This window comes from Mauremys reevesii, linkage group 16 (assembly GCF_016161935.1).
Source record: "Mauremys reevesii isolate NIE-2019 linkage group 16, ASM1616193v1, whole genome shotgun sequence".
Lineage (NCBI taxonomy): Eukaryota > Metazoa > Chordata > Testudines > Geoemydidae > Mauremys > Mauremys reevesii.
The window spans coordinates 12,375,274-12,393,985 of NC_052638.1; the positions used below are offsets into that span (position 1 = coordinate 12,375,274).

General features: G+C 43.5%; 1 protein-coding gene across 3 annotated transcripts in view; it reads right to left on the reverse strand.

Moving 5' to 3' along the window:
• The window catches only part of SMPD3 (sphingomyelin phosphodiesterase 3), a 263,658-nt gene that overhangs the window by 221,470 nt on the left and 23,476 nt on the right, over positions 1-18,712 (reverse strand). Inside the window, exon 1 of one of the 3 annotated variants that reach the window (XM_039502788.1) lies at positions 12,559-12,701. The exons of 1 other annotated variant lie outside the window; for it this stretch is intronic. The gene's annotated coding sequence lies outside the window, so the exon portion shown is untranslated. Of the gene's footprint in view, positions 1-11,739; positions 12,361-12,558; positions 12,702-18,712 lie in introns of those variants that run through there. One more of the 3 variants, XM_039502789.1, reaches the window with a different exon arrangement.

Here is an 18,712-nt window from a genome sequence, read left to right on the forward strand (position 1 = left end):
TTTGTCTAACTTGTTCTTTAAAACCTTCAAATATGGGGATTATACAACCTCTCTTGATAACCAGTTCCCATACTTTAACTATCCTTATAGTTAGGAAAATCTTCCTATCTAACCTAAATCTCCCTGGCTGCAGATTAAGGCATTACTTCTTGTCCCACCTTCAGCAGACATTAACAACAGTTGCTCACCATCCTCTTTATAACAGCCCTTAACGTATTTGAAGACTATCAGGTTCCCACTCTGTCTTCTTTTCTAAAGACTAAACATGCCCAGGTTTTTTAACCTTTCCTCATAGGTCACAATTTCTAAACCTTTTATCATTTTGTTGCTGTACTCTGAACTCCCTCCAATTTATCTAAATCTTAATAAATCTTAATATATATATATATATATATATATATATATACACACACACACACACACACATACACAGAGAGAGAGAGAGAGAGACTCCTGGTTTATGCTAGTGTAACTGATCACAATCTGTTTCTCTTTTTTTGATAGGTTATTAGTGGAGTGAGCAAACAGCTGATTAAATTGTCTGCAGAATATCCAAATACTTTTTTGAATGCATTTGTTGGAAATTAGACTAAGATTTTAGAGCAGCTTATTTTATGCCTTACTGTTTGCAATGTAAGCTATGTTGCTGTTGGTCACATGATTTCTGTTTTGGATAAGTAAATTGGGCTTCTGATGAGCATGTCTGCAGAAAAGGCATTTCACAGCTTGCTTTCTATACATTTTGTAGCGTACATGCTTAACACTTGTGCTAGTATCTCATATCTTTGCAGAATTAAGACACAAATGGGGCATTATCACAGCTGAAGTGAAGTTTAGGAATTCACATGAAAATTCAGAATTTTGTAGCAATCGCAGAGCTCTGCTCAATACACACAATCCAATTTTTTAATGAATATAGAAAGTTGGACCATTTTAACACTTTTATTCCATTGCTTTCAGCAAAAATGAGACTTAATAAATCCCAATTTGTACATGGTTCACTGTAGCAATTTCACTGTTTAAACTGATTGTTTTAAAGTGTTTGGCAGGTGTGAAGCACTTTCTCTAGCACGAAGCGGTCCCAGACAAACCCTGCCTTGTATCTGCAGTCGTCTCATCATCTCCTTGTGCGGCTACTGTGTATTAATAGCATGATCCCAGTGGGAAACGTGCCTGTATTGTCATCCTTGTTAACCCAGGGCCACACTCAAGCAGTGTTTCAGATCCTTGTGAGTCTATTTTTTTGTGATGTAGTCATTTTAAACAAAAGCTTTGAGGCAAAAAACCCAGCAGTTTAAAAGGCAACATGCTGGAAGTCCTGAAATTACTATACTTTAAAAATTTGATTAAAGAGATGAGCAAAATTAAGTTTATACTGGTTTTGCTATAGATACTACTTGCAAATATTAGGAAGCATTGCTCTATATTTAATGGATTTTCCCATTTAAACTTGATTGAGATTTTGCAGTATGCCAATATATTGTTAGGCTATGGTAAGCTTTGATATATATATACTGTGTACTAGTACTGTGCAAAACTGCAGCTCCTACTTCTACTGTGTAAGGATGTCCTTTGGTTTTATTTCTCCAGCCATTTGGGAAATGGTATTGGGATCCAGTAAATGTAAAATTAAAAGCAAAAAACTTAACCAATACTGCAATTTTTTCCAGATCACAATTATACAAAGCTACCAAAATCCATAAAGTATGAGAAAATTACCTGAAAAAAAAAACCCCTCACCAAGTCTCACATTTTTATATGTTTAAACACCATTATAAATGCTGGAGGTGACGTGGGGTTTGGGCTGGAGGCTGACATTTCACGACCCCCCCCCCATGTAATAACCTAGCGGCCCCAAAGGGTCCCGACCCCCAGTTTGAGAACCCCTGCTCTAGTCCACTGCCCTTTACACCTAGAAGAACTTCTGTGGAAGCCAACACAGCCTGTCATTTGATGCCAATGGAAGTTATATGCTTAGATTGAGAATAGCTGTACATTGTCTTCATTGTGGCCCAATCCTGCAAAGACTTAAGCATGTATCTAAATTTTATATACTGAGTAGTGCCTACAGACTTCTGTATGGCTAGTCACAGCGTGTCAAATTAAGCATGTGCTCAAGTCTCTGCAGGACTGGGGCCTATGCTAAGAATATTGCTTTTATATACATTTAAATTGCAATCCAGGTTACAGGTGAGAGGAAGCTATGATGCCTGTCTAGTTTAGTCCTCCTTTGAATTAGTAGGACCACTCCACAACCTTCTCCTCAATACTCTGTCTAGGTCATTTCTTAAAACTATTCAGACCATTCCTCCTCTTATCCTTGGCAATATGAATGGCTCTGAAAGAGATTGTCTCTATTCCTTCACTGTCTTTCCCTGTCTCTATTCCTTCACTGTCTTTCCCTTTCTGTATGTAAGCTGGTATATACCCTTGTTCTTTTAATTTGACGATAGCTGAAATAGCCTTGTAGAAACTTTCTATTCCCAACAAGCTTTTTTAATACTTCAGTGAACCCACCATTCAACCTCATTTGTAAAGAATCCAGTTCTAGTTTTCTTTTACCATATTAAAAAGGTAAGATTCTTGAATCCCTCTATTACTGTTTACTCTCTGGTTATTCCCTAACAGTTTTTATAATTAAGGGAATCTGAGCAGCTCACAGTACTTGCAATAGAGTCTCATTCTTTCCATGTGAACTGCTGTACAATGTCCTTTAATGATGGCAAAGGGTCTCAGGCAGGCCCTGCGCATGGGGGTAGAAGGAGGCCTCAGGCTGGCCCCACATGGGCAGATGGCAGGAGGGCTTGGGCTTCCCCAAGCACCGAGGAGGGGCAAGGGGGGGCTGGCATGGTGCGGAGAAGAGGGAAGCCTCCAGCCAGCCCCAAATGTGCAGGAGGCAGGAAGGGCTTAGGCCAGCCCCAGGCAGGGGGTGGCGGGGGGGAAGAAATGGATGACCTCAGGTCACCCCCCTGGGATGTCCCATTTTCCCTGGAGAAAATATGGGCACCCTAATGCGCTGGTATTTTATGGCTACTGGTTAAGTCTGATGTAAGCCAGACATGCTGTATGCTACACATCTAGCCTAGGCTCCTCTCATTACATGACACATGCACACACTCATTTGGTGTCTGAATTTTTTTTTTTTAAATCGAAATTTACTGTTTTGAGTAGATTCTGACTAACCTACAGACTGTTACCACTCAAAGGAGTAGACAGCCAATTGAGTTAAGAGTAGGACAGATTTTGATCCATTCGAACTCTTTGCTCACTGTTTTTTGCCATTTTGTACTGTAACTACACTAATTCTAGAGCATTTCTCATCCAAAGGTCTCAAAGCATTTTAGTTAATTGATCAGAGGGGTAGCCATGGTAGTCTGGATCTGTAAAAAGTGGCAAAGTGTGCTGTGGGACCTTATAGACTAACAGAAGTATAGGAGCATAAGCTTTCATGGGTGAATACCCATGTCTGTGTCTGATGAAGTGGGTATTCACCCATGAAAGCTTATGCTCCAATACTTCTGTTAGTCTATAAGGTGCCACAGGACACTCTGCCACTTAGTTAATGGAGTTACTTCACCTCTGCAAGTGAGGTCAGCATTGTCCTATTTTTACTCCTGGGAGAATTATGCACTATTGCATGGGTGCATAATTAATGAGCCATGCATATTTAATTTTTTGAGCAAAAAAAGAAAAAAAAAAGCTTCCGCTGAAATGTTGTGGCAGTTCTGCTTTTTGCCCACCAGAGGGTGCTGTGGTGATAGAACAGAGCAGCAGCTCCCAGCCAGCTAGGGAAGAGAAAGGCACTGTGAAGAAGGCAGGATCTGTCAGGCCAGATCAGGAGACAGGGGTTATAGGAAGACAGACAGCGTGCCGTGCTTGGGGGGGGGGTGTCAGACAGGGGCTCATAAGGGCTAGTGAGGGAGGACAGACTAGAACAGGGGCTCAATTGGGGGGGGGAGGTGCCGGGCCACATGGTGATGGGGGAGGGGGTGCAGAGCTACATAGGGACAGAGGCTGGCTGACTGGTGGCACAAAGATACATTGGAAGGGAGTACAGGGACACACAGGGACCAGGGAGTGGCTGGGAGGGGGTACAAGGCCACATAGGGACAGGGGGAGGGACACCTGTGGACAGGGAGTGCAAGATGCATGGAGGTGCAGGAACACATGGGGACAAGGGCAGATGTGCCTGACTGAATGGAAGAGGCTAGGGGTCAGGCAGAGTCTGCATGGGGGAAGCTCCCTAACAATCCCTTCCCACCCAAAACACACACGCTTGTTCCATACTTTCCCCACCCATACCCAACAACCCTCCAAGTTCACACCCAGGCTCCTTCTTAGCAATTTACTTCCCTCTCCCTCAGCTCCTCTGTTACCCCTGACTCCCCCAAGCCTTTGCACTGCTTCTGAGGGGTCTGGGAAATATGGTTCTGTATTGTAGTTTAAATGAATTATTATTCAGAATTCTGTATTAATATGCCTAGTAAGGAATCTATTTGTAAAAAACCATTCCCTGAATGTGTCCCTGTGTAGCTCTGTGTGTGCATGCGCGCACACACACACACACACACACACACCATCACCATGTGGCCCTGTGCCTCCACTCCCATTCAGACATACTTGCTGACAGGTATTTTGAAATAAATGACCAAAAATAATTGAAATTGAATTGGTATGATATGTTATTTTGACAAAATATGCAGAATTTTACAATATTGGGCACAGAAATTTTACATTTTTGTTGCAGAATTCCTCCAGGAGTATATTTTCAAGGCAAGACTCTTAGAGGATTAGGCCAAACTTTCCAAGAATGGCCACTAATTTTGGATGGTTTGTTTTTAGGTACTCCGTTTCTGACATCTTGGGCCCCAGTGTGCAGAGGCAATGAGCACTTATAACTACATTTAAGTTAATGGAAGCTGGGGATATTCAGTATATTTGAAGAGTCCAGTGCAACATGTTTCAGGCTGGGTATGGAAGACAGTGGCTGCTTTTGAAAACTCTGGCAAGCTGCTTACCAACAGTGAATGAGGGGTAAAGGTGGAAATAGAACCTGCTATAAACACTTGATACCACTTCGTCAGAAGAGAAGTGGAAAATTGAATTGGAAAATGTTTTATTGAATAGGTTGCTTTGCACAGCTGTCATGAAAAGTTACCAGCCCAGGCACAGCATTACACCAACTAAATGAAGTTGAGTGACTGAATACAAAATAATGCTTAACGCCAAACTTCCTAGGCTGACAAACGGAGGGACTAATAATTACACACGCAGGGACTTTGGGGATGCTGCCAGAGGATCCCCTCCTGTACAGCATACTGAAGTCAGTTACATACTAAGCCTTAGAATTTTGGCCTAAGATTCAGGCTCTCATTTCTCAGGCCCTCAAGTCTTCGCTATAACATTTTGCAGGTGATATTGTCAAGTTGCACAGCAACCCTGCAATAACTTGATCCTGCTTGATTTAGGTCAATAGGAACCTTGCCGTTCACTTCATTAGGACCAAGAGAGAGCTTTGTTACTGACGAACAGACAGGTCTTATCCAGGCAGGCCTCAAAAGGAGAGTTAAAAGGGGAATTCTTGAGTGAAACCACTCCTAGATTCACCAAAATCAGGTGTTTTCCTGATTGGTAAAAACAATGCCAATTTTCCTCCCAAATGGCAGAAAAACTGGGGTGAGATTAAGTATAGAGAAGCAAGTGTCAGACTTTTCAATTTCCATTTAGGGACTGTCCTGTTCTTGGACACACTTTCTCCAGACAGCTGCCTCAATATCTCCCAGAAACTTCTAACCATCCAAGATAAAGTTACCACATAAGTCATTTTTTTAAGATACCACTCCATTGTGTGCTCAAGTTATAGGCTGTTTCTTGTACCAGTGATTGTCTGATCTAGCTATAACTTGACCTTTTCCCAGAAGTTGTGAAGACTAACACATAGTTCATTGAAGTATATTTATATTATTTTTATACACACACACACAAAGTCTTATTCTTGATTTTGCCAGGGAGTTTGCAACATCAAATACGCATAGTCTACTAAGAACTGCTGAGTCAGCCAGAGTGATCCAGTTGATGGCATTGCACCACATGTCATGTAGTGAATTCCTAGATACTTGCAAATACATGAATCTCTGAGATGTGTCCACAGGTGGCACCAGTTAGGGTCAAGGTGTGCACCCCTTTGTGTGTTGATAGAAAGTTTCAGAGCATGATGTGCTGGGATGTTTTTGTCCATCCTGTTGACATGGCTGAAGAACATGTAACACCACTTTTGAATATAATAAGCAACTGAAGAAAGGCTAGATTTTTGCAACGGTGACATTGGCAGACCAGGTGCCAGCTCATGCCAAGGCTCCTAGGCCTCACTGAACACTGACATGCATATAGGTAAACCAATCTGACTCACCTGTGTGTTAACATTAAGTAATGATGCTAAAGTTATAAGAATGTGTTTAGACTTTATGAAATGCTTGTAAGTTGCTGCATGCACTAATTTCAGTTATAATATCTGTATCCTATGTTAAGATATTTAAATGTTTGCTTTGTATCTATAAAATATAGCAGCAGCTACTATCACCTTTTGGAACCTAAGACTAGTTTATTTATGTGTGTAGGTTTTATCTGCTTTAGCCGTTTAAATAACTCATTTCTTTTTCCTGATTAATATATTTTTAGTTAATTTATTACAGGATTGGCTATAAACATTTACTCCTAGCGGAATTCTGCTCCAAAAAATTAAAAAAATTCTGCACATTTGTCAATATAATCATGCCAGTTTCAATTATTTTGGTAATTTATTTAAAAAATACCTGTCAGCAAGTATGGCTATAACAATATGGACAACAAAAAGATTCCCCCAGGAGTAGAGAGTTAAAGAAACCTCTGCAACAACCCAGCTCCTGTTATGCTTTAATTGGGCACCTCAGTCTGGGTGTGTCACACATGCCAGCTGGGCACATCTTGGGGGGGAAACTCTGCCCCTCTGATCTTTTTAGTTTTTTTTTTTTTTTGCCTGCCCCTTACCATATAGAGGTTCCCAGTTGGAGGATAGATATAGGAGGGGGGGAGGGGGGAGGGAGGGGGGGGGGGGGAATGCTGGATAGTGGGTGTGAGTGGTGGTGTGTGTGGAGGGTGTGTGAGGGGGGGGGGGGGGGGGGGGGGGGGGCCAGGCAGGGCCCCCCCTGGACCACTCCCCCACCCCCCCCCCACAGCCACAGCCACAGCCCAGAGACAGACAGACAGACCAGCCCCTCCACCCCCTCCTCCCTCCTGAGGGAGGCAAACAGGGCCACCCCAGAGATCCAGGAGGAGAAACAGCCTGATGCTGGTCAGACTGGGCTTGTATGGAGTTTCCTGCACACCACTTCCTTCCTTCAGGATGTGCTGCAGGCAGCCGGGAAACCCTCCCCTCCCCCTTCCTTCCCCCCTTGGTGTCCTCTATTTGTTGGGGGGGAGAGCGGAGCTGTCCTCAGGTCCAGCAGCTCCTAGTGGTGCCCAGCAGCGCTGCAGCACCAATTCTGAAGGGAAAAAATAAAATGTGTGCAAAACATTAATTGTGCATAAATTCTGCATTCAGCCAGTGCAGAGAATTTCCACCAGTAAAGGTGCATTGTCTTGGGTAAAGAGAATAAGTGGGACTGTTGGGGGGGGACTGGAGTAACCTGAATATTTATACAAAAATCAAAAAAAAAATCACACACAAAGGCAAAAGCAAGAGCTTGGCTGTGAGTGTCCATCTGTGTCACTGACTATCTGTGACTTCTGTGTTAAGACTTAGAGAGTTTATAGTGCTTGGAGAGTTCATACTTGGTCGGTGAAGAACAGTAACACAGACACATTTGGATTTTGAGTTTTGTCTGGTTGTGACTGGACTGGGGCTCTGGTGCTCTACTCTAGACGACTGAGCTACTAGGCTGACTGACAAAGACTGACCACTCAAGTCAAAGACCTTTATACTCAAGACTTGGCGCTGACAGCGCGCACCAAAGCCCACCAGCCACCAAAAGTCAAAGAAGTATAAAAGTATCTTTTATAATCCCAAAGTTAGTGTTCTTGATTTAGAACCCATTCCCACAAATGTTACTGAAAATACTGCTTACTACCTTGAATAGTCCCAATGAGATTACTCCTGTTAAAATCAACAGGATCTCTTCCCCAAGAGTAAGCCCTGTGTAAGTAGTGTTGTGAGAACTGAAGAGCTTTTTTTTTTTTGAAGGAATTGTGTAATACACAAACACAACACACACAACAGCAGAGAGAAGAAAGAAGTTTCTAATTATAGTTAATGCAAAACATACTGCTAAATTGAGGTGGACAGGTGGTACAATAAATGGAGTTATTTGCCTCTTCTCTTTCAGAACTAAATAAATTACATTCACTATATGCAGCCACCCTCCAGGAAGGTAGGGAACAGTAAAATCCTCTGCTTAAACACAAGATACTGAGTGACCTATTGCAGTACTTATTTGGTTCTGTTCAGCATCCAAGTAAATATGCTTTTCAGTCACTTTTTTTAGTAGTACTAGCAACTGAGAAATACTGAATCACTGGTTTCCAACAGCATTTGTGCACACTTTATACTGAGCCTGTTCATAAGGATGTACAGTATTAATCAACACTGCTATTTCCTAGCTACATACCCTGATTAACTGTAATAAATGGGAGCACATCATTTTAAAGATATTTCTCTTTGGTTCTGGCACATTTAGTGTCTGGAAAAAACAAAACAAAACAAAAAAACAGCAGCAGCTTTTACATAACTTAAGTCCAAAAGAAATATTTCCATGACTTCAATAGTCCAATATAAAAAGCTTTGTTTAAATAAACATTTCTCTCCAGTGTTTGCAACTTAACTTTCCTGCATAATGCTAGTTAGTGCATGAGAACTGGAAAGGGACATTAACGGAAACAGAATCTGCATGCAAGATGGATGCTGACTAGTTATTGTCCAGGCTGAGAGAAATGTAGATAAACTACAGAAATAATGAAAAGTTACTTGTGCAATATATGCTTTGTTTTAGTTAACTAGGGGCAGCATAGGTAAGGAAGCTTATTTTTAAAATATCCTTGGCCCTATTAAGATAACTTTGCATTGGCTTCGGTACCACAAAGCAGCCGTAAAGCTGTTCTAAATGGCCAGATAAGGAACGCTTAAGAGTTAGAGCAAGTTGAGCTGCCTTTATGTCACTCTTCAATTCTCAGTGTAGGAAATGTTTCTTGGGAAAGGGTGTGGCCAGCATATGTGTTGCTTAGCTGAACCTCAGCTATTTTAATGGCCCCTCCGAGGCTATTCAGCAGTGAGTTAGAGGAGGGATCTGAAGTGGCCCCAGAACCTCCCATATAAGCAGCCACCTTTGTCCCATGATCCAAGAAGGGAGACCTATTTTTAACTTGACCACTTCCTTTTAAATTAGAGGTAAATAATGGCATTTCAATATTCAGATATGAATCAATTTAGTCAGGGAGAAGACACTGTTACCACCATTAAGTAAACAAGCCAGATCAGTTAAGAGCCAAGTGACAGACCTCTCAATCTGCTCCCTTTAATGAAACCATATGAGAAAATTCAGCAGCATGGCAATCATAAATGGTTAATCACAATCCACAGAGTTTCCCCAATTACTGATGTAAAAAGTTTATTGGAAGGAAGAAGCAGTTATGGGGAATATGCATTATTTTTGCTGGAAGGGAACATAAAAGACAGCCAAGAATCTAACAATTTTACCTGTAGTAAGGTATACAGCTAAATCCACCCCTTTGGATCTTACATCTACTTGCAATTTTTAAAAATTGCACCTGATTTTAAAAGCATACTGCACAAAAGGAGCTTGATCCCGTGCTCCGTACACCGAAGATTGTCACAGAAGTCATGAGAGTTTTAGGTGTGCAAGCAATATAGTACAGAGCCCAAGATGTTGCATTTAGTTTTTTATGCAACAGAGATCATAAATCTTTTATAAGCCATTTATACAATGGGCTTAAAAGAAAGCAAAATGTTAACGATGTTATAACATGCAATGGCTCTATTGGACTTATTATGAAGTGTGATTAACTAGTCTTTCTGCGTGATAAAAAAGGAACCCACTTCAACTAGTTTTACCCTGCATGCTGTACTAAGTTCCTGCAAAACTGAATTACATTAACTCCAGGCACTTGGCAGGCTCGTGCATATAAGGCTTATTAGACATAAACTAAATTCTTCTAGAATTTAAATATTACACCACCACTTATGTGGACATTAAAATCACAAGTGCATCAAAAATGGCTGACTCTCAGTCAATAATTAAAAGAAATACAGCAAAAAAAATCTTTACTTGGAATATGCTGCCTTTAATAAGATAGAAACTAAGACTAGGCACATCTATTTGCCTTTAAAATAAATGGAACTGCATTACTATTCCCAGTAACTGTTTATATTACTTGTTTCTGGAACAATACATTAGAGTAATACCAAAAAAAAAACTACTTTACTCACAAATCCCTTCTTACTATAACGTGGAAGCAGAATGTGAAGAGTGCAGAACATATGTCAGTGTGCTAACTGAACTGCATTTGGTTCTCTCAAACTAAGCAATGCATTCCCTCTCAGTTTGCATCTTCCCCCTGCTGAAGTCAACACAGAAAACATTTGCATGCTTTGTGTCTTGCTGGAAGAACAATCCTGGATTGAACTTCATTCTCATTATCTACACCCAAAATAATCACTTCATTGTGCCAACCTCTTATTTCAGCATCTGTGAAATAACTAAAGCAACCATAATCCCCAAGCAGAAGAATAAGGAGATATCCTCAATCTACTACACCTACTATGACTGGTCTGGGACAAAGCATATGATTTGTTGAGTTTATAAACCACTGCTCCTTTGAGATACAAGCCACTGTATAAAGAAAGAGTTAAAGGCACACCATGCTTTATTATGCATGTTCAATATTCACATTCGACTACCTTTCCACCACCCAACACCATCTGAGGAAGCCTGAAGCATCAGGCAGAGAAGCACAATGGATGTCAGCAAAATTAATTCACCAAATAGGTAACCTGACATTTGGCCTTAAATATATTTGAGATTTCTTCCTCCCTCCCCTTTCTGATGCATATTCATAAGAACTACATTCACCAGCCTGTCTCAGCCACTTGATGTAGCTAGCAACCACGACAGGAATGAATTAGAAATTACTGCAGTGAGCAAAAATCATACAATCACTACCGATAATGGGGGTACACAAGGAAACCATTTTGCAACCTTTTACTATAGCATTAGGTTGTAGCTAATCCTATATCACAAGTGCTACATTTCGTTTGCATGCTGCTTAACCGCGAATTTGCAAACATGGGTGCCCTGCAAACCCCACTTTACTGCACACATGTGAGGGTTTGCAGATGCAGCTAGGGCATAGGGTTTTTGCATATTTGCATTCAACCTCTTCCTCCGTTCCCCCTCCCCCAGGAAATTAAAATAATGCAACTGCTTAAAAGCATATGGACCGTGCAGCTTTGTTCCCAGCGGTGCACAGCAAAATGCTCCCCTCAGAGAATCCACTCTTCTGTCGCAGGCTCCAAAGGCATCAAGAAATGCCCCCTTCGGACTTGAGCCTCACAGCCACATGCAGCACAAAGCCGCGAGGCGGGCGGGGCGGCGGATTTACCTGGCGTGCCCCCCCCCCCAAAAAGCAAGTGGGGCGCTGAGGCTGCCGCATCCAAACCTCCGGGGCTGAGGGGCTGCTGGAGTCACTCACTGTGCCTGACGGAGGCGGCGGCGATTTGATACTAGTCCCATCGCAGCCCGTGGCGGCGTCGAGGGGAAAGGGCAGCAGAACCGAAGCCTCCCTAAGCGAGCGAGAGACTCAGCACCTGGGCGCTGAACAGCTCCACACAGACCCACGGGCGGAGCCAGCCTCGGAGCGCCCAGCCTATCGGCGCGCGCTGCGGCCGCGGCCGCCAGCCCCCTCTCTCCGCCCCGCAGGCCTCAGCGGGCAGCGCCGCCTTGGGAGCCGAGCTGCGGTTCGCGGATTGATTCGGGTACGACCGCGCTCCTTCCTTCCTTCCCCGGGCTGCTTAGCCAAAGGGAGCCGCCTCGCGTTTTTAGGCTTGAGGGAGGAACTACATCTCCCAGCAGCCTCCGCGGCCGAGCCGCTGGCCTCTGGGATGTGTAGTCCGTTGACTCGGGGAAGCTGGGTTAAGGGGTCCCTTGGCCTCGCTGGTACGTTCGGCCTGAGGGCGGGTAGGCGGAATAAGCGAGGGGGGGTTGTTAGCAGAGGCCCCGGGGCCAGGGCTGTCGCCTGAGTCGGGGACCATGCCTACATTTCCCAGCATGCCTGTCTGTGAGGCGGGAAGATGTCTGATCCTCGTGCCCGGGTAGCCGCTGGGTGAGGTAAATGGGCCGTTGAAGGCAGGCTCGTGCCTGGGAGCAAGCCCGAGCCAATAGGAACAGGCTGGTACTACCGCTGCCTATTTCCTAGAGCCGGACTGTCTAGGCCACAGCACCCGGCTGCAGGGCGGCGAAGCCCTTCAGTTCACACCTCCCACCGGTGCCCAGGAACCCAAAGCGAAGCTACCTGCAGCTCCAGAGCCGGCTTCGGGGGTGCGTGTGCCACGTCTCCCCTGCCTGGGGCCCTCTCGGCGTGGCCAGCTCTCCGGCGGCTCGCTGCGGCGGGTGTGTGATATAAAGGCCCCGCCCAGATCCTCGAGCTGTGTGACAGAGTCTGAGCTTTTATTTGGGAAAGGGGAAGAAAACCGGAAGTTGCAGTCCTCGTTGTTGGGGAGGCGAGCTGAAAAAATGTGACAACCGCCCCCCCCCCAAAGGCTCAGAAGGCAAATAAAACCATTTTTAAAATATAAGGCATTGGTTTTAAGCTAATTGAATGGGGCTGGTAATACTTTATAGACCCATGGAAAAGGAAGGGCCCTTGAGAGGGCATCTAGTCCAGTCCCCTGCACTCAAGGCGGGACTAAGTATTATCTAGACCAGGGGTCTCAAACATGTGGCCCACAGGGTTATTTCCTGTGGCCTGCGCCCCCTGGCCTACCTCCAGGCCAGGGGTGGGCAAACTACAGTGGCTTGTCCCCCCTCGAGCCCCATGCCACTCCCTGAAGCAGCTGGCATCACATCCCTGCGGCCGTGACGGGGGAGGCAGAGGGCTCCATGTGTTGCCCTGGTTCCAGGCACTGCCCCCCCCCTCGCAGCTCCCATTGGCTGGGAACGGGGAACTGCAGCCAATGGGAGCTTTGGCGGAGGTACCTGGAGGCACAGCAAGCAGCACCAGAGCCCTGCAGCCCTTGGGGCAGGAGGGCCACAGGGACATGGTTGCAGCTGCTTGCCAGGGCATCCTGGCCCTGGTGTGCACCGCTGCCACCCAACTCCCTGCCCTGAGTCCCTTGCTGCACTCCACACCCCAACCCCCTGCCCTGAGCCCACTGCCTGCACTCCAACTCCCTGCCCTGAGCCCCCTGCCTAAACCCCAACCCTCTGCCACACCCTGCACCCCAATTCCCTGCCCTGAGTCCCCTGCACATCTGCACTCCCTGCCCTGAGCCCCCACCACACCCCTCCTGCACCCTCTGGGGGCAGGGAGGGGGCAGAGTTGGGGTGGGGACTTTGGGGAAGGGGTTGGAATGGAGGCAGGGAAAGTGTGGGAAGAGGTGGGGCAGGGGCGGGGCCTCATGAAAGGGGTGGGCAGGGGGCAGGGCCGGGGGGCAGTGAGGGGTATGTGTCAGTGATGCAGCCCTCGGGCCAATGAACTAGTCCTCATGTGGCCCTCATGGTCATTTGAGTTTGAGACCCCTGATCTAGACCATCCCTGGCAATCCAGTGGGCAGCCCAGGTGTTTGTCCAACCTGCTCTTAAAACTTCCCAATGATGGAGATTTCACAGCCTCCCTAGGCAATTTATTCCAGTGCTTAACCACCCTGACAGGAAGCTTTTCCTAATATCCAACCTAAACCGCCCTTGCTGCAGTTTAAGCCCATCGCTTCTTGTCCTATCCTCAGAGGTTAAGAACAACAATTCTTCTCCTTCCTCCTTGTTTTATGTACTTGAAAACTGTTATCATGTCCCCTCTCAGTCTTCTCTTCTCCAGACTAAACAAACACAGTTTTTTCAATCTTCCCTCAGAGGTCATGTTTTCTAGACCTTTAGTCATTTTTCAGTATTAATCAAAATGTTTGTGAAAGATTCTGCAAACTTAGCTGGAATTTAAAATTTATAACAAAAATTGTTCCAGGCTGAATTTTACTGGTTTGTAGATAAACATCACTAAATACTGACACTTATACAGTGCTTCCCAGGCCATTCCAAAGCACAGTGAGGATTGTTCCATAGCTGTTTTGCAACGGGGGAAACTGAGACAGAGTTGAAATTAGGCATAGAACCCAACATTCCTGCCAGACATACACATTCTACCCATTAGACTGCAAAAGAAAAGAATGGGGGGCTGTGCTTGGTACATACAATTTAAGGTCCCTAATTAATTAAAAATTAAATCAGGTTACAGTAGGGATTGAGGAGAGGAGGCTTGCATTTTTAAAGAAAAGGTTTTTTTCTTAAATTTCTTAATCCCCCAATATTGACCAAAACCAATGAAAATGTACTGAACAACTCATTTATTTCAACTCTTTGAACCTTAGGTTTGCAAGTTTCAACGTGCATGTTACAAGCTTTTTTAGGTGTTAAAAGTAGTTTGTTTTATATTTAACTTAATTGTTTAGAAGAAGCAGGACCTGAAATGTATATGTCAAGTTGATATGCACTCCCCTGGTAAGACCATCTAAACTGCCTTATACGCACCTGCTACTCTTTTCTTTCAGGAGCAAAGGAAGTTTTTCTAGTAATAGTACTGAAAATAAACTGAGATGCAGGAAATTATAGGATTAGTGCACTCAAGTAGGCAGCTTGTTTTCTTTATATTTTCCCAGCTACAGAAACTTCCTTTGGGTCTTGTTATCCTCTGCATAGACTACTCTGACACAGTGGGTCAGGAAAGTTTACTATGCTTTCTTCCAGCACATAGGGACCACACTGACTCCCGCTCTCTTCTTTCCTCTTTCCAGACTTATGTCAGGAATGGCTCCAGGAGTTCTGGTGGCAGTCTCCCCTGCTAGCACTGGACCAGTAAAGAAGGTGCATCCAGGGAGTCAGGCTAAGGAGGTGGGTAAGTTAATGTTCCCTATACCGTTATATCTAATCAAGGGATTCTCAGACCTGGAGTGCAACATCAGGCTAGTCTATACAAACACTTAGTTTGTAGCAAGTTCGGATGTAAATGTAGTGCATGGCAGGTTAGTGAAAGGTAGTGTCCATGTGAACCCTGCTGCCGCACACTATGTTCTCTAGTGTGCTTTGATCTGTTTTGAAATGGGAGTAGATGAAGATGCAGTAGGGAACTTTTAGAGCATTGCAGCAGGGTCTACGCAGACATGTGGCAGAGTAGCTCATACCTGCATACCACCCTACTGCAGCTTGTGTACCATCAGTGGTATGCGTACAGCAACCTGTGAACTGTCTCAGTCCATTCTCACCTGACCAGTGTAGGATTACTCCCTAGACTATGTTTTCCAGTGCTTTGTCTGCTCAATTTGTAAAGTACTCATTTAGTCCAGATAATGTTTTGCTTTCTTGAATGCACAAGAAAGGGAAAATCTTTTCAGCATTATGCAGTTGTGATAATATGAATTAGGCAAGGTTAGAACAGTATTTACCTTATTGCTACTGAAATGTTAGTATTTTCGGTTGTTGCCCTGATTGTAAGGTAAATGTTCCACTTTTAATCCTGTTTACTGTATGATCTTACATATAGTCTCTTGAACTATAGTGAAGAGACATCAGATACGAGACGATCAGGAAAATAAGCAATTTATTTCCTCTACCTGTATCTCTTTCCTACCCAGTTCAACCAAGCAACAGTAGCAGCATATCTCATTTTCCTCTGTGCTCCTGCCCATAACAATGGAGTGAAATTGCAAGTTTTGTGTCAGGACCAACTTGCTGATTTTTGAGAATATGCCATAACTGAAACAGAGGCACTGGTGTAATTCTCCCAAAGGGGAATTTAAGAACATAATAGAGCAGGGGTGACAGGAGCATAGGAAAATAACATATTCCCATAAACCTTTCTGGAATTCAGGGCATGAGCTAAATCTCATTAATATCAATTGGAGTCTTTTCATTCACTTCAATTGGTTTTGGATCCAGCCCTTAATCCTCTGGTTTAGGCACTGGGGGCCCATTAGGTCCCTTTCTCATCTGAAGCTTCTCTGCTGCAGTGGTAGTACTACTCTGCTTTAGAAAGAAGAACAAACCAGGATACACAAGGAACGTATCCAAAACGTAGGCAACTTAAAGTTCATTCATTCAGCAAGACTGTTCCTATTGTTCTCCAGTTAAAGGGTCTGGTGAGAACAGCCATTATATGTTACCAGGAGATACTTTGGCTCATCCAGAAACACTCCTAAACCTCAAACCCCAAAAGTGCTCTGAAATAGCACTGCACTGCAAATGTTTTCTGGGCACAGTTATGGAAGAACAAGCATTACTTTAATTCCAGATTCCTAAAAAAAAAATTCCACTAGGAACAGCTTTGAAAATGGAATAAGGTCTGCTCAGGATGAGTATGCAACTATGGGCTTGCATATGGTTTGTTAGAGATTATCATGGTTCATGAAAGTGGAATGGCCTTATCAAATCAAATATAAAGTGTGTTTTAAGGTCTCCCTTAGGCAATATTCAGGCCTTCAAATAGGGCCAAGTAACTGAAGTCATACATCCTGGCTGCTGCTGACAGCAGCTCAAGTGTATAGTTGCTGACAACAGTTCCTGCAAGCCAGTTACTCTCCTTTTTCCTTAGCCCATGATTGAGGAAATGAGAAGAACCCATGCCCAATCTTAGTGAGAAGAAATAGCTCCCACCTCTGTGCCAGCAGCGCAGCCCTCCCGCATGCTCATGGAGGAGAGAGAAAAGGTTGTCTATTAAGAGTAATTTAATGTGTTGCTTGTTTTCAATTTGTTATACACCCAAATGCTATGTTGATGGGCGTAGAAAACATTAAAATAACGAGACCAGAAAGTCATTAATCATTCTGTCTAATCACTTCCCAGGTCTGCTCCTTAGCATTTGCTTTTGTTAAATGAAAGAACTGCAGCTGCAGTGACTCATCCTCAGTAGCTCCAGTCTCTCAGCCTCAGTCAATTACAGCCAGAGCAATGTTGCACTTGTTGTCTTGCCAAAGAATAAACTGAGAAACATTGATTGACAGCAAATTAGAATATAGGAAGACCCCTTTGTTAGTAGAAGGGGTTACAGTATATTTGATATCTTAACAGCAAAGTAGACATTGTGCCAAATAATATAGCCAAAAAGGATGTTACATCAGAATGTGGAAAACTTTATTTTTTAGTGTTCAGAGGTGCAGTATTAACAATATTTGAATATTTAATTCTCCAGAAACTGTAAATAAAAGTTAATGATCAGAGAGACTGGAAATGTAGTATGTACTCATACATATAAAGTAAAGCCTCTGTCCAAATGCCATAGGGAAACGCTGAAAAGATGTAACCGTTTGGATAGTCTAAGTTATATGGGTGCGTATATATAATATATGGAGAGGATATCCTCAGGATAGATTGCCAGGTCATGTGAAATATTTATTGTGGGTGCAGAGCAGAAAAGATTCAAACCTGGGATAGTGACAGGGATTTTTTTAATACTTAAAAACATCATGATTTTAATATCTTACAGTCCTTCAAGGCTAAAAAAAGAGCTTTATGCCATTACAAGGCGATAAGTCACTCTGACCCAGTATTTTATGTTTTAGTATAGAAAATTTTAAGTCTGTTTTAGAACACAGCTTGGATCTGCCTTCAAATAGTCCAGTATTTAAGAGTAAACAGTTCCTAAAGTTGTTTTAATTTCTGCAGTGTACAAAGAATATACAAAATACATGATGGTATGGGGTGGTATAAAGATTTTATCAGCACTCAGATGAGGTGTCCTGTATAACTTACTCATAGCACTTGTGATTAAAGGCTTTTTCAACATGTCATTATGCCACACCACTATATTCTCTGTACACATGTAATAGTGTCTATAGCATAGTTCAGGGAAGAGTGCTAACTACACAGAAAAACAAGTACAGAATGGAGGAAGCAATTAGTCTTAGAATAGCAAGAAATGTTTTGTTATCAGGGATGACTAAGTCTAGAAGCAACAAGGAGCAAAATGAGTAGAGGGAACAGCTAGTAGAATTTTGCAAGGAAATAAGTCAAGCAATAGAGCTGGGAGGTGAGATTAGTTTAAAAAAAAATCCAGCCTTTCCTTGTAATTCTTGAGGCTAGTGGTAACCCAAGCAGTTGATCAGTTTGTTTTAACAGAAAGTGATCATGGTTGCTGGAAGTGAAATGGGACACTACACAATAGGTCTAACTGGTCTTTATTATTTTGAAGCAGTCAGGAAAGCATTTGAAGGAAATGTACAGACATGGTTGGATGAAAATAGCAAAGAGAATGCATTATACACTCAGTTTCTGGAAATAAACGTTGAGTCTACTGCCTTAGGGCCCTATTTGGTCTCTGCTATGTAGGCAGAGTTCCCATTGGCTTCAGTGGGAGCTTTGCTTGCATGAAGGTGGCAGGATTGTTACCTTATGGGTGATTCCTTTGAGCTGCAATTTGAATTATTTGTACACCTTCACAATATTAATATCCAGTGGATCAGAAC